Source organism: Suncus etruscus, chromosome 16 (assembly GCF_024139225.1).
Source record: "Suncus etruscus isolate mSunEtr1 chromosome 16, mSunEtr1.pri.cur, whole genome shotgun sequence".
NCBI lineage: Eukaryota > Metazoa > Chordata > Mammalia > Eulipotyphla > Soricidae > Suncus > Suncus etruscus.
This window is the reverse complement of record NC_064863.1, coordinates 60,502,101-60,529,987: the sequence shown is the minus strand read 5'-3', so window position 1 is coordinate 60,529,987 and position 27,887 is coordinate 60,502,101. Positions and strand designations below refer to the sequence as shown.

The window sequence follows — 27,887 nt, the reverse complement described above, 5'->3', positions numbered from 1 at the left end:
AACTAAAGATGTGGAGCTACCACAACCAAAGGTGTAACCCCAGTCATTGCAGCAATATCAACAAAGAGAAAGGAAGGCAGTCGGAGAGGGGAGGAAGTAAAAACTTGTTTGATCTCATGAAAATACATTTTTAATTAGAAAAGTTAGGTTATTTTTTTTTCAAGAAAATATAGATTATCTCAAGCCCGAGTAACAAAAGATTAATCCCAAATTTCATGACAACAAATTTCAGAAGAAATCATTGAAAGGTATAACAGCAATGATCAGAGCTACTAGAGGAAAAATTGAGTTAGATCAAGTAAGATATAATGAATGGGTCACTCTGGCCTATTTATACATTTTTTTGTGTACATCATTTTATTAAATAATAACTTAACTATAGAAATGCAACATTTGTAAGAATCATAAAATATATTCTGACACACTTCTTACACTTTGGAAACACAAAATATAAGAGGGTAACACAAATACACATAGAAAATTAAAGAGGGGTGCAGAGCAATAAGCAAAAGTGTAGGAGTCCTTAGCTAAACTTTTGGTAGCAAAAACGCATATGAACTGTGTTTTCTTTTGACACTTTTTGGATGAATTGTTTTATTTCATTTCCTAATGTACTTTTCAAGCAAAATTACCTGCTCTCATTTATCAAAATATTTGAGACATTTCTTATGTGCCTTGTCTCTTTTCCCTGGCAAAGGAGTCAACTTGTTAAAAGTGCAAATGTGTAAGCTGTGTGCTTCTGCTTAATCTGTTTAGCACTCAGCATTTTCTAAAGGTGACTGTAAACAGGACTTTAGCAATCTCTCCACCATGAGGCCCTACTCTCTACTAACATCCTGAGAGCTCATCTCACATTCCTAAGGAGATTGTTTCCGGAGGTCAAAGGAATGAAGGAATTTTTGAAGCTGTTGTACTGTGAGGTCTTTCTATGGCTAGAGTCACTAGACAATAGGCATTGGGAGAGTTATATTTAAATAAAGTAATTTAAAAAATAAAAGAGTAAGTGCAATTATCAAAATTCGAGGTCTGGAAGTGTGTGACTGATGGTCTCACTAAGAGGAGACGAACCTCAGTGAGAGAAAACATGGTTCATCAATTTACACTTTGAGGACTTCATTCAGGATTTTTCTGGGTTAGAGACAACTTGTTTTGTATAACATTAGAAGTATCACAGGCTGGTGAGATAGCTCAAAAAGCCAAAGTAAATGCTTTGTACATGAAAGGCCCCAGTTCTATCCCAATGCAGTATGATCCCCCAACCAAGGTCTACCAGGAGTGGCCAATGAGCACCAAGCCAGGTACAGTCCCTGAGCACCACCAAAGATGTTTAAAAAAAAAAAAAAGAAGGAAAAAATAGAATATTTTCATTGAGTCATATAAATAATAGACTTCTATACTAAAGTACCCAAGGGGGGAAAAAAATGGAAGTGCTATTCTCATTACCAAAGAAACCAGTCTAGACATTACTGCTATTGTCATGATCCTATTCTCCAAAAGTCTGCCTTTTCCCCAAGCAGAAAAACATATTTACAGGGCTATATATTCCTGTTTAACCTATAATTTAAGTGTTATTCCAGGGCATATAATATATAGTGTAGCATTAAGTTTTAGTTTTGTTTTGTTTTGTTTTGTTTTGTTTTGGGGTCACACCCGGCAGCGCTCAGGGGTTACTCCTGGCTCTATGCTCAGAAATCACTTCTGGCAGGCTCAGGAGACCATATGGGATGCCGGGATTCAAACCACCAACCTTCTGCATGAAAGGCAAACGCCTTACCTCCATGCTATCTCTCTGGCCCCAAGTTTTAGTTTTTCTGATGGAAGGATTGGTTATAAAAGTGTTATTTAAGCCTCTTATCAAATGGAAAAATAATAGAGTCAAACCAATTACAAATATATATAACATATATGCTGTAAATATGCTTTAGATATTATCATTAACATAGTCTGAGAAATTTCCTACCCATGTAAGCTGAAAAGATTCTCTTCGTGTTCAGTTCCAATTATTATTTATCCTTAAATTCCATTTATATATATAAAATATAATATTTGTGTAAAGTATAATTTTTAGTACTCTGTAAAGTCTGTTTCATGAACTAAAACTTAATGCACCTGTTAACCTAGAACAGACTGTGGTTCAATCCTCCAGTGTCCCATATGGTCCCCCAAGCTAGGAGTGATTTCTGAGCACAGAGTCAGGAGTGTCACTGGGTGTGGCCCAAAGAAATCAAAAAAATAAAAAAAGGCTGCCTTTTCCTAAGTCCATAATGCCAACATTCTGAGTGAACACCAAAAAAAAAAAAAAAAAAAAAAAAAATGATAATAAAATAAAAAGGCGCTTGCTTCCAGCAACTAATACAGTTATCCAGACATGTCTGAATAATTTTGTATTAAAACAGTCCAGTTGGGGCTGGAGAGATAGCACAGTGTTAAATAGCACAGTCACATATTTTTCTTGCATGTGACTGACCTGGGAGGGACCCAGTTCAATTCCTGGCATCCCCTATAGGCCCCCAGCCTGCCAGGGGCAGAGCTGAGTGCAGTCAGGATTATCCCCTGAGCCCTGGGTGTGGCCCAAAAAACAATCAATAAATAAAGTTGTTTTTTGTTTTTTTTTTTTAAAATTCAGTTAAATTTCTCACAGGGCCGAAATCACCAGAAAATAAAGTATTTCTGACATTCACTATATTTTTACACATCCGTTTCACTAGTTTCCTGACAGGTATCTTTAATAGTTACTTCAGTTCTCCATAGCATTGTTTCTACAATAGAAAGCAAACACTGTCCACTATACAGATGATTCCACTTTTCACTCTTCCCTTAAAGCAACCACATTGGAGTCGCATACATGAAGAATACTATTTATTACTCATAAAATGTGAAGACATATTTTTGAATAGGCGTTGTGTTTAAGAAAAACTACCAATAAAGTTTATTACCAGTTTTCAAATAAAAAACAAGACCGGATATAAAGGGATCAGGGGCTAGACAACCCTGAGCACTACTAGGGTGGCCCAGATAGATATACCACAGTAGCATTCCACTGAATTATCAGTCCAGCTGATCAAGAGTCACCAGGAGTGACCCTGGGGTCCCTGAGCAACCCTCAGAAACCAAAACAAACAAAGGAAAAACAAGGCCAGGAGATTACTCAAAGAATTAAAGGGCCTTATTTGTACCTGGTTTCTTCTTTTCACAGAGTTCCATTCCATCCTTTGGTACTCCATAGTTCCACTGTACCACTGGAAACACACTAAGCACTATACTAGGAACATTCTGGCAATGCCTAATATGTTCCAAAAAAAAAAAAATACAGGGAAAAGGAAACTCAAATACAAGAGCAAAGGAGAGAAAAATCACTCTCTAGGTTAAAAAAAGTCTAATTAGATTTCCACATCAAAATCAAGTTCCAAATTCCTTGATTTTAACAAAGGGATATCTACTATTAGTTATTATTAATTCTTCAAAAATATCTTGCAAATTTTAATTATATTTTTTTAAATTCTATTTTATTTTAAAGTAAATATGAGATAAGAGGCATTAAGCCTCTTATCAAATGTAAGAATAATAGGGTCAAACTAACCATGAAACAGACTTTACAAAGTACTAAAAATTATACTTTAAACAAATACTTATAAGATATATGCTGCGGGGCCGCAGAGATAGCACAACAGTAGGTCATTTGCCTTAGATGCTGAAGGATGGTGGTTCAAATCCTGGCTTCCCTTATGGTTCTCCAAGCCTGCCAGGAGCAATTTCTGAGTGTAGAGCCAGGAGTAACACCTGAGCGCTGCCTGGCATGACACCCCCCCAAAAAAAAAGATATATGCTGCAAATATGCTTTGGATATTATCATTAACATAGTCTGAGAAATCATCTAAGAAATTTCCTACTCATACTAAGCTGAAAAGATTCTCTTCATGTTCAAGTTTCAATTATAATTTATACTTAAATTCCATTTTACAAAATACATAGTTCCTCCAATATTGGCAATGGAGAACACACTACAGTATAAGTCTAGGGAATTTGTTTGCCAAATTTCTAATTACAGAAGTGAAAAATATTCAGGGTGTAAACTTTGGGGGATTCCCCATGAGGTGAAGAGTACTGTAATCATTTTCAAGGGTTCTCCAGGTCCTATATGTGTTACTTGGGGGTACTTGGGGGTGATCTAAAAACTTCTGGCTATTAAACTCAATTTTCTAGCTAATGTTTACTAAACTCTGTGCCCCACTTAGCATCAGAAACAGAAAGTATGTCATAAAAGAAAAAAAAAGTAAAACAGTTTGAACACATAACCTCTCAAGAAAGATGCTTAAATGTGTTGTCCATATCCTCAATCAACAAAAATGTATTAGGGCCTGGAGAGATAGCACAGCAGTGTTTGCCTTGCAAGCAGCTGATCCAGGACCAAAGGTGGTTGGTTCGAATCCCGGTGTCCCATATGGTCCCCGGTGCCTGCCAGGAGCTATTACTGAGCAGACAGCCAGGAGTAACCCCTGAGCACCACTGGGTGTGGCCCAAAAACCAAAAAAAAAAAAAAATTATTAATATGTCAAGAATTGTCCAGGGATAAAGGGCAGAGCAGTAGTGCAAATGACAAATCAACTAGATTTGATCCCCAGTACCCCATTTGGTCCCCAAGTTAATCCAAATCCCCCAAAGCAGTAACCTCTGAGCCAGAAGTAAACCCTTAATACAGTCAGGTGTAGCCAAAAGCAAAAACAAAACAGAATAACAAAAATAATTAACTGTTCTCAGATTTGTCACTCCTTGCCTCCTAAATAGGCCCCCAGAGGACCACCCCTGTCAATGAGAAACCCACATCCATCCCTGCTCAGTTTCTTGCACTCTCAGGCCTTCTTCCAATTCAACACTATTTATCTCCCAATCAACCAACCAGGCATCAAGGAAACTATGAGAGGATCCTCCTCTCCCAAGTAATGCACCTGTTTGGTTTCCCAAAACTATATGGCCACTAATGTAGCTACCCAGTAGCTCTCTACATCATAAACTGTATGATTCCTGTACTGAACCCATAGACTCTGAGTTTGCCTAGGCTGCCCCCAAGCATGACATGCTAGCAAGGTCTATACCCTACCTCTATCTACCTATCCCATATGAAAATTCACAAATTGTGCAAGCTGGAAGAGATTACAGAATCCTAAAATACAGACTGAGGAGAGGAAAAGCAAATGACTGAAAGTTACCCTGTAACCCTGACATGAAAAAAAACAACTAGCCATTGACAGCATCCCTGATTTGCACAGCTCTGGCAGGGAAGGAAAAGAGTAATACTTCTTTGAATCCTCAGAGAGCTCCCTGGGGAAGGGGCAGTGAATCACAATGATTTAGCTCCACTCTGCAACAGATGCAATGGAGAAACTACATAGAAATCATCCAAACTAATGATTGGAGAAAGTAGCATTGTAAGATTTGGTCAGTAAAGGACTTCAGAGATACCATGCTAAGAATGTTTGGTGAACTCAAAGAAACAATGCTATGGGTACAAGAAAATATAAGGTCAGGAATGAGAAAACAACAATCTGATGTCACAGAACTGTAGAGTTGGTAAGTGAAATAAAAACCTCAGTGGAAAGCATCAGTAGTAGAGTAACAACCACTAAAATCAAAATCAGAAAGCTATAAAAAAGGATGCAGCTATAAAACTAGAAAAAAACAAAATCTGGAAAAAAAATCTCAAACTAAATGAAAGAACACCAGAAAACTACAGGATGAGTTTAAGAGGAAAATTGTAAGAATCATCAAAGTCCCTGAGAAACAACTAAGAAAAATTAGGAGAAATTAATAAAACATAAATATGTAAAAAAAAATCCGAAAGCTGGTTCTTTAAAAAAAATTATTTTGACAGATCATTACCTAGAATCACAAAGAAACAAAGAGAGAAAACCCTAGTAAATAAAATCAGAAATGAAAGAGAAGCGTAACAGCTACCACAGAAGTTCAATGGATCAGCAAGCAATTACTTCCAAAAATTTTTGCCATAAAATTGGAAAGCATAGAAAAAACAGATAGATTTGTTGACTTCTATAACTTAGGAAACCTGAATCAAAAGCAGACTGGTTACTATCAAGGAAATTGAATGGTAACTAAAAGTTCTCCTCAAATCAAAAGCCCAAACCCAATTGGGTTAACAGTGATTTTTTTCCACAATTTCAAAGAAGACCAACTACTAGAAGCAGAGAAATAATATGGCTGAAATAACACTTGTCTTGCAACACAGCCAAACTGGGTTGGATCCCTGGTGGTCTGCTGAGCCTCACTCAAGAGGTCATTGAGCTCAGAGCCAGACCTAATCCCTGAACATCACTGGGAGTGGATCAAAAAACAAGCACACATAACTAATATCAAATTCCAACACTTTTCTGCTTTTTCCAGATTTTTAAAGACAGAGAAATTCTATACAAAAGTGTCTCTGAAGCAAACAGTACCTAATAAAAAAGCAGACAGAGACAGCAGCAAAAAAGAAAACTATTAGCTTTTATCCCTGATGAGCTTAGATGCAAAGATCCCTTACAAAATATTAGCAAACAAAATCTAACAATACATCTAAAAGATAATACACCATAACCAAGTAGGATTCACCCTAGGAATGAAAGGATGGTTTAATATACAAAATTTAATCATAGTAATGCATATCAACACAAGAAAAAAATAAAAGTCAGATGATCATATCAACAGATGTAGATAAATCATCTGACAAAATCCAGCACTCATTCATGATAAAATATCTCAATAAAATATAGGTTAAAGAAACTTTTCTCAATATTGTTAAAACCATTTATCACAAGCCCGTACTAAACATACTCTATAGTGAAAAACTTAGTTTTTCTTTTAAGAATAAGCAGAAAACAAGGCTCCCTACTCTCACTACTACTATTCAGTACATGTATTGGAAGTCTTTGTCAAAAAAAAAAAAAAAAGAAAGAAAGAAAAGAAAGAGCTATTAAAGACATACAGGTAGGAAAAGAAGTCAAACTCTCACTATTTTTAGTTGGCTTGATAAAATACCTAGAAAACCCTAGCAACTCTACCGGAAAAAAAAAAAAAGCGCTGCTAGATTTGTACAGTAAAAGAGTAGGCTATAAAAATCAATGTGCATAAATCTATGACTGCTATATATGCAAACAATGAAATAGAAAAGACAAAGACTGGGGCTGGAAAGATAGCATAGTGGTAGGGTGTTTGCCTTGCATGTAAAAGAATGGTGGTTTGAATCCCATCATTCCATATGGTCCCCCAAGACTGCCAGGAGCAATTTCTGAGTATAGAGCCAGGAGTAACCCCTGAGCGCTACCAGGTGGAACCCCCCCCCAAAAAAAAAAGAGAAAAATTTTTTTGAAATCCCATTCACAATTGTACCTTAGAAAAACAAGTACATGGGGCCGGGCCGTGGTGCTAAAGGTAAGGTGCCTGCCTTGCCTGCGCTAGCCTTGGACAGACTGCGGTTCGATCCCCCGGTGTCCCATATGGTCCCCCAAGCCAGGAGCAACTTCTGAGCACATAGCCAGGAGTAACCCCTGAGCGTTACCGGGTGTGGCCCAAAAACCAAAAAAAAAGAAAGAAAAACAAGTACCTAGGAATCAACCTAACAAAAAAGGTGAGAGTCTATATAAAGAAAACTATAAGTCACTACTAAGACAAATAAAAGAGAACACCACGTAATAAAAATGCACACCCTGCTCATAGACTGGAAGAATATTGTCCAAAAAACAAAGGTGCCCAAAGTATTATACTGATTTAATGTAGTTCCTATAAAAATGCCCATGACATATTGTTGTCTTTTTTTTTTTTGGTCACACCAGTGGTGCTAAAGGCTTACTTTTAGTTCTGTATGCAGGGGGCTACATAGGATGCCAAGGATTGGTTCAGGATCAAACACATGTGAAGCAAATGCTCTACCTGCAGTACTCAAAAACAACCCCTTGACATTTTTTTGTTTGTTTGTTTTGTTTTTGGTCACACCAGGCAATGCTCAGGGGTTACTCCTGGCTCCATGCTCAGAAATCGCTGCTGGCAGACTTGGGGGGACCATATGGGATGCCCTAGATTTGAACCACTGTCCTTCTGTGCCTAAGGCAAATCACCATATTCCAAATAGCCAAAGCTATTCTAAGAGAAAAAGGGAGGTCTTTCTCACCAAATTCAAGCTCTACTACAAAGTTATTGTAATTAAACAGTATAGCACTGTAATAAGGACAGTTCTCAAAGCAATGGAATAGAGTCCAGAGACAGATCCTCAGGTATATGAAGAGGAAAAAGCATAAAGTAGAACAAGGAAACTTTTAAAACAAATTGTATTGGAAAACTGGTCATTCACATTCAAAAAAAAATGAACTCAGATCTTCTAATACTATGCATAAAATACAAGTCAAAATGCTTTGAAGAACTTGAGATTAGACCTGAATTCATAAAATGTATTAAAGAAAACATATGCAGAATACTACATGAGGGCCCAGCGTGATAGTACAGCAGGTGGTGTATTTGCCTTGCACAGGGCTGAACCAGGTTTGATCCCCTGCATCCCATATGGTCCCCTGAGTCTGCCAGGAGTAATTTCTGAGTATAGACCCAGGGTTAACCCCTGAGCACTGTAGGGTACACCCCACCCCCTCCCCATCCCACCCCACCCCACAAAAAAAAAAAAAAAAACAATACTGCATAACAGTGAATCTAGAGGTGCTAGATTATACTTTGTTTTACCCAAAACAAAGATCTTCCCTGGTTTCTTTGTATCTGTTTGTTTACAACTTGGTTTTACCCAAAACAAGATCATTCTCAGTTCCTTTTTATCTATTAGTTTACAGCTTGGTTTGGCCTCACAAAAGAGATTGTCTTACATGTAAACCTGGGCAGGACTGGCCCAGGATAGCCTGAGCTCTCTGTCTTTAAAGATCCACCAGGGGGTGGTCTCTGTACTCAATAAAAAATGACAATTCTGGGGCCGGAGAGATAGCATGGAAGTAAGGCGTTTGCCTTCCATGCGGAGGGTCAGTGGTTCAAATCCTGGCATCCCATATGGTCCCCTGAGCCTGCCAGGAGCAATTTCTGAGCGTAGAGCCAGGAGTAACCCCTGAGCGCTGCTGGGTGTGACCCAAAAAACAAACAAAAAAAAAGATAATTCTGTCAGGAAGCTACCTCTTGATATGAGGTAGAAGATTGCCAGAATATACGTTTTTATATCTCAACCTGGTCTGAATTATTTTGTGCAACTACACTGCTTTAGACTTGTTCACCTAGGGTTGGAAATGTAGCGTGTGAGGTGATTTTACATAGAGATATCTTCATTTATTTGATATCATTGGCTAAGCAAACTGAAGAATAAATAAACATCAAACTAGAAATAAACATCAGACTACATCAAACTAGAAACTTTGGCCTTGCAAAAGAAATGCAGACTAAAATGAAAAAACACCCTATAGACAAGTAGAAATTATCTGCCCACCATTTATTTGGCAAAGAGTTAGTAGTATACAAGATATATGTTACTAGAAGAATTTTAAAAGAGAAAGGCAACCAACCCCATCAAATTATGTGGGGAAGAGGGCCAGAGAGATAGCATTGAGGTAGGGCATTTGCCTTGCATGCAGAAGGACGGTGGTTCGAATCCCAGCATCCCATACAGTCCCCCGAGCCTGCCAGAAGTGATTTCTGAGTGTAGAGCCAGGAGTAACCCCTGAGCGCTGCCAGGTGTGACCCAAAAAACAAAAAACAAACAAAAAAAAAATTAAGGTATTCTTTAAAGTCATGTTTTGTAAATAATATATATACATACTATATATTATAAATATACTGGAATATATACAGGCTAAAGATACTAAGTATTGGATTTGGTTTAAAACTAATGAAAGGGCCAGAGCAATAGCAGTGTGTAGTATACAAATGATCCCCTAAGCAAGCCTGGAGTAAGCCCTAAGCATTACTGAGGGTGGTCCAAAATAAAAAATAAAAACAGTAATGAGGTGATAGTAGATGAGTTATTAAAAAAAAATAGGTGGTGGGGCCGGAGAGATAGCATAGAGGTAAGGCATTTGCCGTGCATGCAGATCAGTGGTTTGAATCCTGGCATCCCATATGGTCCCCCTAGCCTGGCAGGAGCGATTTCTGAGCGTGGAGCCAGGAGTAACCCCTGAGCACTGCCGAGTGTGACTCAAAAAAAAAAAAAAAAGTATGTGGGGAAGAAAGAAACAGAAATCTCCTCAAAGAAAAGATAAAGGTTGGGGTTGGAGTAATAGCACAGCATGCAGCCGCCCTGGGTTCCATCCACAGCATTCTATATGGTCCCCCTGCTTGCCAGGAGTGATTTCTGAGTGCAAATCCAGGAGTGCCACTGGGTGTGGCCCAAAAAAACAAAAAAGATACAGGTTGCCCAAGGGTACATAAAGAAAATGCTCAGCATCACATTATCAGAAAATGCAAAATTAAAGAAGCGATTGGTAAAACTGTCACACATTACAAAAAACAAGCACAACCAATGTGGGAGTGGATGTGGGGGAAAAGAAAGGGACCTTCATTACTGCTAGGAACATAAATTTTGATTGGTGCAAAGCTTTAGGAAAACAATATAAATACTTCTCACAAAACTATAAATTGAGGGACCGGAGAGATAGCATGGAGGTAAGGCGTTTACCTTTTATGCAGAAGGTCATCGGTTCAAATCCTGGGGTCCCAAATGACTCCTGTGCCTGCCAGGAGCAATTTCTGAGCACGGAGCCAGGAAAACCCCTGAGCACTGCTGGGTGTGACCCAAAAACCACAGAAAAAAAAATTAAAAAAAAAAAAAACCTATAAATTGAGCTTCTGTATTACCCAGAAATTTCACTTTTTGAATTCTATGCCAAGGACTCAAAAACTCTACTCAGAAAGCACATTTTCGGGACCAGGATAAGATGTTTGCTTTGCATGCAGCCAATTCTGGTTCTAACACTTGGCATCTCATAACCTTTCAGAATCAGGAGTAACCCCTGAGGACTGACAGGTGTGAACAAAAACAAAAAATACATTTGCCCTCATATATTCACTGCAGTAATGTTCATAATAGCCAAAATAATATTCTTCAAATAAGAAATTTTTATAACACAATAATAACATCTAACATATTTGCATCCATTTACAATTCTGAACGAGGTTTCACAAATATCAGCTTATCTCTTTTATAGCATTTCTGCATAACAGGTTTATATAAATCTTAGTAACAAAAAAGGAAAATAATGGAAATGAAACTTGAAACCTCACATTTATTTTATTCCCAAAATAAAATTAGCAAGTTCAAGAACTGAACCCCTATTTCAAATCTTTAAAATGATTTCCACTGGTCACAAAATGTAAGATGTTAAGACACTGCAGACAAGTTCTCTGTGTCTTTGAATATTGGATTAAAGGGTTATCAAGTATTTTTATTGCTGAAGTGGCCACACTGCATATTCAGTCAGGGCCACAGGGGTCACAACTATCAATGGTAGGTGGGGGGCTCTGCGTGGCAGGAATTGAACCAGAATTAGTACATGCAAAATATGTGCCCACCACTTCAAACATAACCTCTACTCTAAACAACTCTTTTTTTTTTAAAGAACCAGGTTTTACAGATATAAACTATGATATTTGCAAATCCAACATGTTTCAAGAACCAAAGTGATAGTAAGGTAAATCTGCCCTGCATGCAGCCAACCTGGGTTCAAATCTCCGCCATGGCATATGAGTCCCTTAAGCATCACCAGGGGTCACTCCTGAGCCCCGAGCCAGGAATAGCTCCTGAGTACCACAGGATGTGACAAACTCCCCATCATGTTTCTAATCATCTCACCCATTTTTTTGTTTGTTTTTAAGCCACACCCAGGGGTGTGACCTTAGTGAGCAGCTCAATACCTGGCTCAATCCACAAACACTGCATGATTTTCCCAAGCTCAGCTAGATAGAAGTGATCCCTGAGCACCACAGGGCGGTGGACTGAACATCAATTGGGTTGTTTCCACACTAGGCTATGCTGCTCCCTAGGTCATCACACTCCTTTAGTTGTGGAGCTTGGCCAGGGTCACTGCAGTGCTCACACTTGCCCTCTCCAGAGTCACACACGAAGCTGCAGCACAATCAGAAATTGCTAGCACACTGAAGGTCATAGGCTGTGGAGTTGCCTCGGTGATGCCTAGAGACAGCAGCTCCACTGGGAACCAAACTCACAGCCTCACATCTATAAGGCAAGTGCTTTAACCACATCTTCTGATTTAACCAGAAGCCATCTTCTGGTTCTCTATTTTAAACTTTTTTAAGGTTTAAAAAAAAAAAAAAGAAACAACTTAAACAGAATATACATTTACTACACATTATTGTATATACATCCTCACACACTCAAAATTATCAGTTACTGTTTACTCATTTCATTAAAAAGCCCAGTTACATCTAATTTCTTTCATATTCATTCTCCCTAGAAAAAAATTAAGGCCAAGAGATAGTATACTGATATTATAACATGCACCTTATGTGGTTCAGTTCTCAGCACCACACACAAGAGTATTGCTGGGTGCTGTCCTGGAGGCCCCAAAGCACCATACGTTGGTGGCTGGTGTGGATATCCCCATCACCCATCACTTGCAGAGTCCAAGCAAAACTGATCTAGTGCCCTACCTCTGAACCATCAGCCTGCTTGGCCAAGAATCTCTGTTGCCCCCCACACACACCTCCTGAAGATTGCTTGAGAGTTTTCCCTCAAGCCCTGGCAAAAATAAAATAAAGTAAAAGCAAAAATTAGCTCTTAAGGGGCCAGAGAGATAGCATGGAGGTAGGACATTTGCCTTGCGTGCAGAAAGATGGTGGTTTGAATCCCAGCATCCCATATGATCCCCCAAGCCTGCCGGGAGCAATTTCTGAGTGTAGAGCCAGGAGTAACTCCTGGGTGCTGCCGGGTGTGACCCAAAAACAAAACAAAAAAATTAGCTCTTAAAACAAGAGAAAACATTAAAAGCACAAACTGAAACACTCCTGACAATGCAGGGCCTAAAATAAAGTTGAAGCAAGTGAGTATTACTACAAAGCAGAAGTAGTGTCTTCACTAAAGCAATATTTGTATTACTACAAAGCAGAAGTAGTGTCTTCACTAAAGCAATATTTATTTATGATTAAAACAATTTTAATTCAATTAAGGAGCCAGAGCAAAAGCACAGAGATAGGGTGCTTGCCTTGCATGTTGCCAACCCTGGAAGGACCCCAGTTTGATTACCAGCATCCTATATGGTCTCCCTAACCTACTAGGAGTGATTTCTGAGTGCAGAGCCAGAGGTAAACCCTTAGCGCCACCAGGTGTGACTCAAATCCCCTCAAAAAATAGTTTTATTAGTTCAATTGGTAAACACTTTCATTACATAAATAGATATCAGTAGTTCAAAGTTGAAACATTTAGGAAAGAAAAAATGGTAAGGCTGGGGGAGGGATGATTTTGATGTTTTAGGAAGTTTGTTTTGTCTCTTGAGTCAAACTCAGCTGTACTTAATGTTTATTCCTGGCTGTGCACTCAAGAAATCATTCCTGGCAGTGCTTAATGGTATTATAAGAGGTTGCCACGGGTCAACCACATGCAAAGCAAATGCCCTACCCACTGTACTATCTTTCCAGCCACACAAAATAAAATTTTGTTTATAAAAATATAAACTACTGGGGCCACAGTGGTAAAGCGTTTGTTTGCCTTGTGCGCAGCTGACCTAGGATGGACCATGGTTTGATCACCAGCATCCCATATGGTCCCCCGAGGCAGGAGCGATTTCTGAGCACATAGCCAGGAGTAACCCCTGAGTATCACTGGGTGTGGTCAAAATATATATAATATATATGTATATATAGCATATATAAAATAAAGATATAACATACAGATATACATCACTCCATCATGGTTTCCACCATCATCTTATTTATTCAAACACATAACTTAATTCAAATACACATAAAATTACAGAATGAAACTATAGTCAGCATGTAAAAGACTAGAAGAAAAACTCTTATCTTTGTCACAACAGAAATAAATAAATCATTATTAATAGCTCATAGTCTTTTTGATGCCTTCTTTGAAATATTGTATTGCTGAGGCTAGAAAAATACAATAAAATTTAATGCCATAAAATCACTGACAGTTATAAATAATGCTTTATAAAAAGTAAACTGGCCACCTCTGTAAATGAGTTATGTGTGTGTTTGTGTGTGTGTAAATGTATGTCAGACAAATTAATTGACTACAGGGTAGGTTAGAAGAATGCATCTCTCCGCTGCTAGAAAAAATTACTATTGGTGTGGACTACAGGGAATATAAGATGTTTGGAAAGCATCTTATTCTCTAAAATATATAAAATACTTATATATTGTGGGGCCAGAAAGATAGCACAGTGGTAGGGCATTTGCCTTGCACACAGCCAATCCAGGACAAATCCCAGCATCCCATATGGTCCCCCATGCCTGCCAGGAGTGATTTCTGAGTACAGAGCCAGGAGAAACCCCTGAGCAATGCAGGGTGTGACCCAAAAAAACAAACAAAACAAACAAACAAAAAAAAACCTTCTATATTAAAAGGCAAAACCTACTTGGAATACAACTGCTCTTGTCTGATATAAATGAAACATTATTCTGCATTATAAAAAATTTCATAATAGCAATATCTAGTTTTGTAGTCTTGTTGTCTTCCTTGATATTCAAAAAACTCCCCAAAAATACATGGATTTCATAAAACACAAGTTAACTCAGAAACAAGTTGTCATTAAACAGGAAGAAATGAAATACACAGGTTTTTTTTTTATAACTTCTTTTGTCTCATCAAATCATAAAACTTGAATCCTATTAGGCATGCAAAACCGATTTAGAAATCTTTCAATCATTATACCTTTCTGTTTTTTCTTTCTATTCCAAATCTTAACATCTATCAACTATAGTCCTAGATTTCATTCACAAGTGAACACAACACAAAGAAGAAACTCCAAGAAATAAGTAAATGTATGTAGTGCCACAATTAGTAGTTACAGTACATTCCCTCAGGAATCTCTCCCTTACAGTAGTAATCCTGGTGAACTACAGTACCCTCTTACTATAAGCAGCTGGAGAAACCTGATTACCTACATAATTCACCAGCTAATAGGTACTTCCTTTTCCTAAGTGTTTAAGATGCAAGTAATGGGCACACTATTTTGTTATCTCGGAAGAGATCAGAACCTCAAAATTATACTTGTCAGAGCTTAGTGAAAAATAGAAGTGACACCAGAGCATGTTGGAAAGTTATCTCAAAGGCTGTCTGATTTCTATCACAATTTATTCCTCTAAGAACACTCGCACTCCTTGTATTGCTTTAACACATTACTGTAAATGCAAAATAATTTAACTGTTTTTAAAACTAAGTTAATAATAATAAGAATGTTTTTATATATAATATTATTTTATGTCAACAAAAATGAATAAAAACAGGTATATCACTGGCCGAATGTATATTCACTCAGGTGAATTCTGGCAACATTCTGGCAAGTTTATTGACAAAAGTACGTTAGGTAGGTATTTGTGGGGGGTCACATCCGGCAGCACTCAGGGGTTACTCCTGGCTCTATGCTCAAAAATTGCTCCTGGCAGGCTCAGGGGACCATATGGGATGCCGGGATTCGAACCACTGTCCTGCATGCAAGGCATATGCCCTACCTCCATGCTATCTCCCCATCTCCATGGTAGGTTTGTAAGTCTCCAGAATGGCCATAAAACAGTAAGTGACATGAAAACATCATTTTGAAAACAGGGCCGGAGCAATAGCAGTGTGGGTAGGACTTTTGCCTTCCAAGGGCTGTTTCATCCCCAGCATCCCATATGCTCCCCGAGCCTGCCAGGAGTAACCCTTGAGCAACCACCAGGTGTGAGCCAAAAAAACAATAAATAAGTAAATAAATAAAACAGTGATACAAAATGTTGGATGGCTATTGGGCTTTTTTTTCCTCAAAAGTAGATAAGTCTGGAATTATCCAAATCTCCCATCTTCTCCCTCTCAACCCCACTCACACTAATGGTCTACATTTCTTAGTACTACTTACTTTCCTTTTTCTCTCTCTAATTATATGTGGCAGTTTTTCATCACCTTACCAGAATCCAACACAAAATTAGAACTATTTTATTTTAGATTAATAAAAAATAGAACAATAGCTCTAGCACAATTAACTTTAAAGTTTTTTAAGTTTTATTTTATTCTTGACACTACTAAATAAACAAATATACTCCCTTTTATTAATGTAATCATAAAATTATCCAAATATCTGAACTACAGGAGAATTCTTACTCATGGAAAGGCATTGCCCCTAAGAAAGAGTATCCATAGAGTACTGCAAACTCTATTTAAATAAAAATGAAAGATATAAATCCTCATGGACAACACAACACACTCTTTAAATCAAGCAGCATTCTAACCCAAAGTCCTATAGGTGAAAAAGGGGGGGAATCTGTGCACTACATATCCCTTAGCCAAAGAACTGTTCCAGGATTGGAGACAGGGTGTGTTCGGTGCAGTCCAATGTTCCAATTAGAACCAACTTTCTCCAGACCTGAAGTAAAATGGGAAAGTACTTAAGAAGTGGGGGGGGGGGGGGGAATCCCATGTCATTTACTGCTTTTCATTGTCAATACTGGAAAGAGGTTGCTGTGAGCCATAAGGCTGGGACCTCAAGGCCTGGAGATTTGAAAGAGCAAAGGGAAAACCAGATATAGTACAAAGAACTGGGGAGGCCAAAAGAGCTTGGACGGCAGAACAGAGATGGTAGAATGGCCTCCTCCTCCATCTTTCACATCAAGTTCTGGCATTGGGTTTGGTGGTGGTGGTGGTGCTGGTGATGATGCTGATAGAGGTGGTGGTGCGGTGGCAGTTCTTGGGTTCCTTAAGAACTTTTATTCCCCCTTGCGGTGTTGGCTGCAGTTGACGGAGAAAGTTCCTAACTCCTTGGGTGACTGTCATTAACGCCCTGGCAAAGGCTGGGCGAAATGCACTTAGGAAAAAAAAAAAAAAGGAATCACCTTTCCTTGCCAAGCCCCACAACCAGCTGCCCAGTACCTGAGCGAGAGAAGAGCTCCGCCATCGCGGGCCAAGAGCAATGCCAGGGTAACCTCTGCCTCCCGTCCCCATCCAGCGCGCATTGGGAGCGTCGGTGCCACTCGCCCAGAATCCGCCTGACTCACCCGCCGCTCTCGGCGTGCCAGGGACCAGGGACACGCGGGGAAGCTTCAGCCTGGGAGCGGACAGCGATCGGGCTGGGGAGACGGTCGAGACGGTGCCCCAAGACCCCTAAAAAAACCCTCGCAAGGTGTCTCCCTGGAGCAGGTGCCTCTCCGCACCCCGACAGCCAGGACATGCATGCCCACGGTTCTGGGAGTCCCCTGCAGTCCAGGCAAAGACTGCGCAAGGGAGCGCAGCTTCCCAATCGGGGGTGCCCAAGCGCGATCGCCCCAACTTCTCCTCCTCGCAAGGTGGGGAAAGGACTTTTCCAGCAGCAGCAGCAGCAGCAGCCGGCCAACGGCTTTTCCAGCAGCCTGGGATGCCGGCCCGGGGCTGACCTCTCCCCTCTCTCCCTCCTTCCCTCCTTCCTTCCCGGGGCGCACCCCGAAGCCGCGCGCACGCTGTTGGGGAGGACTCGGGGGGCCCCGCCGCTCACTCACCTCCGAGGGTCGGGCTTCCGTCGCTCGTCCAGCTTGGCGGCCGGGTGTGCGGGTGCAGCGGCCGGGGCCGCCACCTCCGCCGCTCTCTTCGCCGCCGCCACCGAAGCGCTCTGCCCGGCGCCGCGCGCCCGCCGCCGGAGTTGGGTGCTTTGGGGAGGTGCGGGGACCCGCGCGGGGAGGGGGTGTTCTTCCCGGATGCGGGGCGCGGGAAGAGGGAAGTTGAGGCTTTCGGGGAGCGGCTCGCACCCAACTCCCAACTTTGCCGCGGCCGGGGAGAGTGGGGCGAGCAGCGGGGTGCACCGCGAGGGGCAGGCGGACGGGGCGTCTAGCTTAAGGGTGGGAAGATCTGGGGGTCCAGCGGGGGGGACCCAGCACTCTGGGACTGAATAAGAGGAGAGGAGAGGTGGGGGGTGTCGACACGAGCGCGGAGTGCGGGCGTCTCTACTCTACTTGGCCTCCCGCAGCTCCTGCATATTTATGGGGCTCGCCGGGAAGGAACGCACGGACGGACGAAGCAACTGCAGCGAGCCGCGCTGGCCGGCCCGGGCGCAACACGGGGTCGGGAGAAGCAGCCGCGGCGGAGGCTGCACCGCGATCGCCAGCCCGCAGCCCATATTTAAAGCCGCCTGGCCTCGGCCGGCCCCCCGCCCTGCCCTCGCTCCGAACCCGCCCGCCCGCGCCCGCCAGGCCCCCGCCGCGCCGGGCCGCGCTCCGCGTCAGCCGCCCGTCCGCCCGCCCGTCCGCCCTCCCGGGCACCGGCGGCGGCGTTGGCGGGGAGGGGCCTCGGGCGGCACCGCCTCCGCCCAGGGATCGGGTTCGGCACCTCCCGCCTGCCCGGAGCGGGGAGAAGACCCGAGACCCCCAGACCGTCGCTTCCCTAACCCGGCTCCTCTTGTCCCCTTTGGGCTAGGACGGGCTCGGGGTCCGATCGCCCGCACCCCTCCAGTGCTCGCGCGCACACCCCAAGTTGCAGGCATAGCCCAGACTCGGATCCCTCTTTGCAGCTACTTTGTCCAACTCGGGGTGCGTCGGCACCCTCGCCAGGACCGGCTGTCTGGATAGATCTCGTTCGCCTTTAGTGGAGTTTTTTTGGGGGATATTGTTCTTCGTGTATGTCACAGGGACTTCTGTCACACACACACACACACACACACACACACACACACACACACACACACACACACACTTCGTCTTCTTCGAACAGTTTGGAAAAGACTTTTCAGCCCTTCAAAAAGGGCTTCTTGAGTGCATCAAATGATCCTGTATCTATTTGGGCCCCTAATTAGTGAGGCTTAAGCCCTTGGCCAAGTACACAAGAATACCAGTAGCTTCAAGGACCCGACCTCGATTATAATCGGTTCACTAAGCCAGGAAGGAATGAACTTTCTGGCTGCACAGAGACTGATGTTCTAGGGATTGCTAAAACTGGTGCTACTTAATAGATCTGTGCTCCGAGGCATATGATGCAAGTGAATATGCATTTCCTATTAATACATTGTGTTCCTGTAAGTATAAGTGGATGTCGCTCACTTAAATGCGCAAGCTGCATTTTTAACACTAACCAAACACACACACACACAGAGAGAGAGAGAGAGACAGAGAGAGAGAGAGAGAGAGAGAGAGAGAGAGAGAGAGAGAGAGAGAGAGAGAGAGAGAGAGAGAGAGAGAGAGAGAGAGAGAGAGAGACCAAGTTTCACACACTAACTGAGCCTGGTTCTAAGTTTTTTTTTCATCACTAAAGTATAATAAGATCTGATCGAGGGTGGGAGAACTGGAGGACACAGACAATTTTATTTTCAGTACTTAAGATTGAAAAAGATTGTGGTACCGCATTAGTATTTGGAAAGCCGGTACGGTGTCTTTTTTAAAAAAGAAAAAAAAAAACCTTATGTTTAAAACCCTTAGTTAATACTCAAAAGACTCTAGGAACTACCCAAAGCTGTTCTAATGTCTCCAATTAAAAATAAAGAATTAATGCCCTATATCTGGCTCTTGCTACTTCTGACTCATAATATGTTCACGCATTCTACAGGAGCAGCACAGAGTGACATGAGAAACTCAAAACAGAAGATGAAACAAATCGGCTTTAAAGCTTCTGGCTGCATAGTTGTATTTTGTTTTTAGATTAATGTTAAATTTAACTTTCACTCCCTAATACGAAGTTAGCAAGAGTCAGCAACCTCCATGTAAGCTCACAGGAGAAAGGAAGCTACCATCAAGAATTTGCCACTGCTGTTCAGCAGTTTTCCACACTGTGGATTATGTTTTTTCAAAATAGCTGTCAATCTCTCATTATCTCAGTGAAGCAGCTAGGAAGGACCCTCATTGGCAAATGTTTAGGACTAGAAAGGGGTAGGAAATTTACATATTCAATACTTGGCTCCAAAATATGTCCAGTTCTCCTTCCTTCACCAAAGAGAACCACCACGGAAGCATTTGGCAGTCAAGACTGCCTACAATTTACCTCCAAAGGATATTTATTACTTTGTTCTGTATGAAGGGAGGCAGAGAGGGAGGTAGAGAAACATGGAGTGAGGTCTTCTGGGCCTTGAATTAATGAGAAAGGCAAATATCCAGTGACCTATGTTATCATTCTTATTACTTGATGTTTGCTATCCCACAATTAAAAGAGTATATTCCATTTCCTTTCCTATTGATTATTGGCCGTAATTGAGATACATGACTATTTTTTTCTTTCCAAGGTCATTAATTAACTTTTCTTTGTTAATGTTGCAGTCTAGTTGATACTATGCAATCACTGTTTGTTTTTTTACCCCCACCTATCCTAAAAATTTGAGCTATGACCCTTGATTCTCACGAGCCTAAAGAAAGACTTATTTGTTCTTTTTTGTCTTGGGGTTCACACAGTTTGGTGACAAGAACAAACAAAAAGAAAAATTAATGGAATTTAAAAAACTGTATCTTTACTGACAATGATTTATTTTTTAATCGATAACAGCATTAAGTAGCCTTATAGAATGCCCACACACTATTTAGCTTATCAGTTGGGTTTCTTTTTTCCTACCATCCAAGGTCCTACCTGAAGAAAACAGAATGGGAAGAACTTTGCTTCAATGACAAGCACCATCTAGTGGCAGCAGGTGACCAAACCTCCTGATACAAAGTCTCCAAGAATGAAGATAAAACTTTTTTGAGTACTTTTTTTTTTGATAGTGGCTACTCCAAGTATTCCTATTCTTTTGTGTTGTTGTTTTGGGTTTTTTGTTTGTTTGTTTGTTTGTTTTTGCTTTTTGGGCCACACGTAGTGACCCCTGGCTCTGCGCTCAGAAATCCTTCCTGGCTTGGGGGACCATTTGGGATGCCAGGGATCAAACCAGGTCTGTTCTGGATCTGCCGCGTTCAAGGCAAACGCTCTCCCGCTGCACCATCGCTCCAGCCCCCCCCCCCCCAAGTATCCCTATTTTTGTATAAGAAAGTTTGATTCTAAAACAAGGAAAATGTCTGTAAAAAAATAATGCAATTAAGGGGTCTATGGTGATAATTCTATTGCTTATCTGAACTGCAAATAGCATTATTGCTATAAAATCATAAAGTATGACTTTGAATAGTCATATTTTATATAAAGATTTATTCTTTTAAATTTAATTCTTTATAAAGCTTGCTCATTGTGTAAAATAAAGTTTTGACTTGTCACTAGATATTTTATATATACTTTATAGCAGTTCAACAAATGTGGTACATAGAAATGTATCTATTTGAGGGTTTTATTATTCAATTAGAAAAAAGGTAAAAATATCATTGAAAGTAGATACAGAAAAGTATAAAATTTACACATTTTATTTAGGGGCTAATTAAAATGTATATACGTGCCTTTATTTTAAATCTCAAAGAATGATCAGAAATGTTTGCCAATATCAGGCCCTTTCAATAGAGGAGTTACTAGGATAAATTTGATGCTTTAGTATACAAAATAGATATATCTGTGCTGATATTTGTTTTGACTTGTTTTTGTATTAAACTAGATAATGGGGCCCGGAGAGATAGCACAGCGGTGTTTGCCTTGCAAGCAGCCGATCCAGGACCGAAGGTGGTTGGTTCGAATCCCGGTGTCCCATATGGTCCCCCGTGCCTGCCAGGAGCTATTTCTCAGCAGACAGTGAGGAGTATCCCCTGAGCACCGCCGGGTGTGGCCCAAAAAAAAACAAAAAAAAAGAAAAAAAAAACTAGATAATGATAGAACGATTAATTAGTAAATGTGCCACTCTGAATTAATTTAGACAGCTACTTCATGATGTAAAGATAACAAAAAATACCACTTTTACTTTGCATTCTAAAAATGGTTTGGGTTTAGCCGGAGAGATAGCATGAAAGTAGGGCATTTGCTTTGCATGCAGAAGGATGGTGATTTGAATCCCGGCATCTCATATGGTCCCCGAGTATGCCAGGAGTGATTTCTGAGTGTAGAGCCTGGAGTAACCCCTGAGTGTGAGCCAAAAACCAAAAACAAAACAACAAAACAAAAGAAGGATTAATCAGCCAACCCAGGTTTGATCCATGAGCACTACCTAGAGCGAATCCTAAATACAGAGCCAGGAGAGAAAGCCTCTAGCATCATCAGATGTGACAAAAAAAAAATGTTAACCCTTTTTTTTATTAGGAGAGAAGAAAACTCACAGCAGTTTTGACAAGCCAGCAGCAAGGCATAAGCTAGGAAAAATAATTTTATCTGATTAAACATATATGATAAGTTGTTTTATAGCCTAAATTACTAACTTCTCAAACATAATAGGTCTTTCTTACAATTCCTATGAAAATTCAAATATTATGAAGAGTTTTAAGTTGTAAAGAAAAATGAAGCCTATCTCTAATAACACTGAAAAAAAATGTTATTCAAGCTATCTATACCTCAAGTTCCCTAAGCAATAAAACGGCTAAAGATAATTACCAAAAAAAGCAAGAATTCTAATATTATACCAGATATATTTCTCTAATTAAATTTGACATTGCGTTTGCCATAGAAAAATGTGAATCTTTTCAACACCAAAAACACCAAAATGGTGTTGGCACATTTATTATAAATGCTAATAACCTTAGCTAAACCAGAGTTTCAGCCTCTTCCTCCTACAGTAATTCACCCATGGATCAGATTAACAGAGGACACAAGCCTCTTTGTTTGGAAAAGAAAAGGAAATTTAAATTGAGCTACTTAGCCACTAAATCAATAAGCATTAATTTAAAAGATGGCCTGGGGGCCTAAACAATAGCACTAGGGGAAGGGCGTTTGCCTTACTCAAAGTCAACCCAGTTCCATCTCCTGTATCCCGTAAGGATCCCAAAGTCTGCCAGGAGTAATTTCTGATAGCAAAAATTGAACCAGGAGTAACCCCTGAACACCACCGGGTGTGCCCCCTCCCAAAACAAAAACAAAAACGAAAAACAACAACAAAAACAAAAGATGGTCTTACTGGGATAGAAGAGTAGAAAATTATGTCAGCCTCTTCAGCCAAAATGACTACCTTGGATCCTTGGAGACTGTGTGTGTGTGTGTGTGTGTGTGTGTGTGTGTGTGTGTGTGTGTGTGTGTGTGTGTGTGTGTGCACCTTCCAGACATAGAAAGATTCTTGTTCCTTTGTATTTCAGCTGGCTTCCCAGCCTTCTCAAGGGATAAATAAGCCCAGAAGAAGGATGTGTTCTGTAGGTGGAGTCACATGGGCCTAGCTATTCCATTGCATAGGTTCAGGTTTACTACAGATTAATCATCTACTCAATGAAACTATATAATAACCTTTCAGGACCACTGGTCGGCTGAATACAATACCTCTGCTCCCCAAATTTAACAGCATACACATCTACCAGACTTTCTTTGTGGGTATTGATGCAATATGGAAAACTATTAAAAGTTGGTTCCATTTTCCTCCTTAAAATTATCCATTAATTTAGGGAAAATTACATAAATATAAATGCTTATATTTAGGGGTATGATTTTTTTTTGTTTTTGGGCCACACCCGGCAATGCTCAGGGGTTACTCCTGGCTATGCACTCAGAAGTCGCTCCTGTCTTGGGGGGACCATATGGGACACCTGATCGAACCACGGTCCGTCCTAGGCTAGCGCTGGCAAGGCAGATACCTTACCTCTAGCGCCACAGCGCCAGCGCCAGGGGTATGATTTTAACTACATCATACCCACCATCAAGTGCCAATAACCCCTATAAGAGACCTTAGGACCCTTCCCTACCACTGCCTGGCAATAACTTAGGAAAGTCCAATTCATACTGTTGGCCTAAGAGCATGTTTTCATTTTTTATATAGTACATATGTGTGAGGTAACCCAGTATTTGTTTTTTTCCTGACATAGCCTGTTTAGCACAACACCATACTGTCCCATTCATATTGTAATGAAAGGCAAATCTCTCTTTTCTTATAACTGAGTAGTATTTTATTGCATATATATGACAACTTTTTCATAACCCATCTGTCCTTGGTCACTTGGGTTCTTTCAAGATGTTGTCTATTTTTAAATTCTGCTGCAAAGAACATAGGTGTGCTTATGTCATTTCCAATTAGTGCTTTTCTCTACCTTGGATAGATTCCTAGAAGTAGAATTTCTGGATCATATGGTAGTTCTATTTTTAATATGTAGAGAAATCACCATACTGTTTTCCACAAAGGCACCTTACCACATACATGAATTCTTTTATCCCATATCTCCAAAAATAGTTCTCATTTCTGATCTTTTTATAGAAGCCATTCTTACTGATAATGCAAGATCATATTGATTCACATTTCCCTAATAATTCATGATGATGAACTGTTTCTATGCCTGCATGTCCTACTCAACTTTCTCACCCTTTTCATCGTTGTTGTTGAATTTTTTTGTTGACTTTGACATATTATGATTTGCAAATATTTATTAGAGAGATTGGTCTGAATTTTTTTTCTTTGAAGCCACACCTGGAGTTGTTCAGGGCTTACTTCTGGCTTTGCACACAGGAATTACTCCTGGTGGGTCTCAGGGGACGCTACAAGACGTCAGGGTCAAATGTTACAGCCTGCTCTGTAATTGTTTTGGTTTTGTTCCCTTTTATTCAAACATCGTGAATAAAAAGTTGTTCATGATTAAATTTTAGTCTTATAATGTACACCACCCTTCATCCATGATCATTTTCCACCACCGATGTCCCCAGTTTTCCTTCAAACCCCCCCACACCTGCCCCTGGAAGAGGCATTTTTACTCCTCTCTCTGTGTGTCTCTATCTCTCTCTGTCTCTCTCTGTCTCTCTCAGTGTAGAAACAGAAAGAGATTTTATTTTGTCTATAAATCTTTTTTCTTTGTGGTTTGCACTATTGTTGATGAAGGAGTACCATGCATAGTACTTTATCTCGGTTCAACATTCAGTTATAGTCCAGAGTGATTAGTTCCAACTATCATTGTCTTACTGGACCCTTCTCTATCCTAACTGCACTGCTCCACTATTTGTGGCAAGCTTCCTACTATCGACTGGTCCTCCTGACCCTTATCTTTATTGTCTCTGGATGTTATTACTATACTATTGTGCTTTTTTTTTTCATATCCCATAAATGAGATTGTTCTATGTCTATTCCTTTCCCTTTGACTCATTTCACTCAGCAGAATACTCTCTATACCCATTCACATCTAAGCAAATTTCATGACTTCATTTATCTGAACAGCTGCTTAGTATTCCATTATAGATGTACCACAATTTCTTTATCCACTCATTTGTTCTCAGACACTTGGCTTGTTTCCAGATTCTGGTTATTGTAATTGTTTGTTTTTTTTGTTTGTTTTTTGTTTGTTTGTTTTTTGTTTGTTTTTGGGCCACACCCGTTTGACGCTCAAGGGTTACTCCTGGCTATGAGCTCAGAAATCGCCCCTGGCTTGGGGAGGCCATATGGGACACCGGGGGATTGAACCACGGTTCGTCCTACGCTAGCACTTGTAAGGCAGACACCTTACCTCTAGCGCCACCTTCCCGGCCCCATTGTAATTGTTTTTAATGTATTTATTTTTGTCTCCTTTTTGTATCAGCATAGTGTTGGCTTCATAAATACTATTTAGAAAATTTCTGTTTCCTTAATTTTTTTTGAAAGAATTGAAGCAGGGAAGTAATAGTCTGTATTTAAAAACTTAGTGGAACTCAAAAATTACCACAACAGGAGCCAGAGAGATAGCACAGCAGTAGGGCATTTGCCTTGCATGTGACCAACCCAAGACAAACCTGAGTTCAATTTCCAGCATCCCATATGGTCTTCAGGAGCTTGCCAGAAGCAATTTTTGAGCGCAGAGCCAGGAGTAACCCCTGAGCACCACATACACACACACCAAAACCTGAGCTTTTGTTTTTAAATATTACAACTGTTTAAATTTTTCCTTTACATTAATTTTTTGTTTGTTTGTTTGTTTTTGTTTTTGGGCTACACCAGGTGGTGCTCAGGGGTTACTCCTGGCTATCTGCTCAGAAATAGCTCCTGGCAGGCATGGGGATCATATGGGACGCCGGGGTTCGAACCAACCACCTTAGGTCCTGGGTTGGCTGCTTGTAAGGCAAACACCACTGTGCTATATCTCCAGCCCCTACTTTAATTTTCTTTAGGCTTTTGGGCCATAAACAGCAGCACTCAGAGGTTATTCCTGGCTCTCCACTCAGAAATCACTCCTGGCAGGCTTGAGGGATCTTATGGGATGCCAGAGATCAAACCTGGGCCAGCTGTAAACAAGCAAATGCCCGACCTACTGTGCTATCACCCAGACCCTGAATTTTCCTTCAAATTGTCTGTTGTTACTTTAATTTGTAATTATAATTCAGTTTGGGGAGGTTGCTGTATTAAAGTTCATCCATTTCTTCTACTCTAACTCGGTGACTTAAAGTTCTTCATAGAAGTCTTATGGTCCTTTGTATTTCTGTGAAATATGCTATAATTCTTTATTTTTAATTTGAACCATTGTGATTTATAAAGTTATTCATAGTTGAATTTTAGACATACAATGTTTCAGGACCAATCACACCACCAGGGTCAACCTCTCCCAACCAATATTTCCAGAATCTATCTCATATCACCACTTCTCACCCCAGCCTGCCATCATAACAGGCACCTTTTTAAGTTTGGTTGGGTCTCAGGATTTCATTGTTGTTGACTCTGGCTTGTATATATATACTTTTTGGTTTTTGGGTCACACCTGGCAGTGCTCAGGGGTTACTCCTAGCTCTATGCTCAGAAATTGCTCTTGGCAGGCTCGGGGGACCATATGGGATGCTGGGATTCAAATTCCGTCCTTCTGCATGTAATGCAGATGCTTTACCTTCATGCTATCTCTCTGGCCCCACTTTTTTTTGTTTGTTTGTTTTTGGTTTCTTTGTTTTTTTGTTTTTGTTTGGTTTGGTTTGGTTTGGTTTTTGGGTCACATTGCTTCTCAGCCTTTTGGCTAAAATCAAGTGTGGTTTTTGGCTCACACCTGGCAGCGCTCAGGGGGGTTACTCCTAGCTCTACACTCAGAAATCGCTCCTGACAGGCTCGGGGAACCATATGGGATGCCGGGATTCAAACCACCGACCTTCTGTATGCAAGGCAAATTCTTTACCTTCATGCACTCTCTCTGGCCCCTATACACCACTTTCCTAACACCACCAGTGCACCTGAGACCCCATAGTCCAGGGGTGGCGAACAAGTTCGACACAAAGAGCCAAAATTTTAAACTGTGAAGTCAGAGAGCCACACCACGCAGTGACCTGCCAAAACAGACAAACACTCACACAAAAGCATATAATTTTAACAATAATATATTAAACACGTAAGAGGCAAAGAGCCGCATTCATTTTGGCCGGGAGCCGCATGCGACTTGAGAGCCCTGTGTCCGCCACCCCTGCATAGTCCTTGCCTCCCATCAATTTTACATGTATCTTTCTTCTCTCACTCATTTTTTTTCTTTCACCTCACTATATTCCAGGCTAGGGCCTAGAGTTTAAGCCATTGCATTTCTTTATGCAGTTATTCTACATACCACATATAAGTGATACACTTTGTATTTATCCTTCTTCTGGCTTACTTCATTTAGTTCCATCTATGTTGTAGTGAATGATTTCTGATGTTATTAATTGAGGTTTTTTTTCTCATTTTTTATGAGTTTAGTTAATAAGTTTATCATCTCAGTTTTTAAAATATGGTCTTTAATTTTTAAGAATCAGCTCTTAGTTTTATGAATCATTTTTTATTGCCTCCTTTTTTACTTCATTAATTTTT

The 27,887-nt window shown here is 40.5% G+C and overlaps 1 protein-coding gene across 2 annotated transcripts in view; it reads right to left on the bottom strand.

Annotated features, from left to right (window-relative positions):
• Positions 1 to 17,807, bottom strand: part of SLC4A4 (solute carrier family 4 member 4) — a 468,271-nt gene extending 450,464 nt beyond the window's left edge. Inside the window, exon 1 of one of the 2 annotated variants that reach the window (XM_049789908.1) lies at positions 17,668 to 17,807. The gene's annotated coding sequence lies outside the window, so the exon portion shown is untranslated. The remainder of the gene's footprint in view (positions 1 to 17,667) is intronic. The other variant, XM_049789909.1, reaches the window with a different exon arrangement.
• Between the last annotated feature and the right edge of the window lie 10,080 nt (positions 17,808 to 27,887).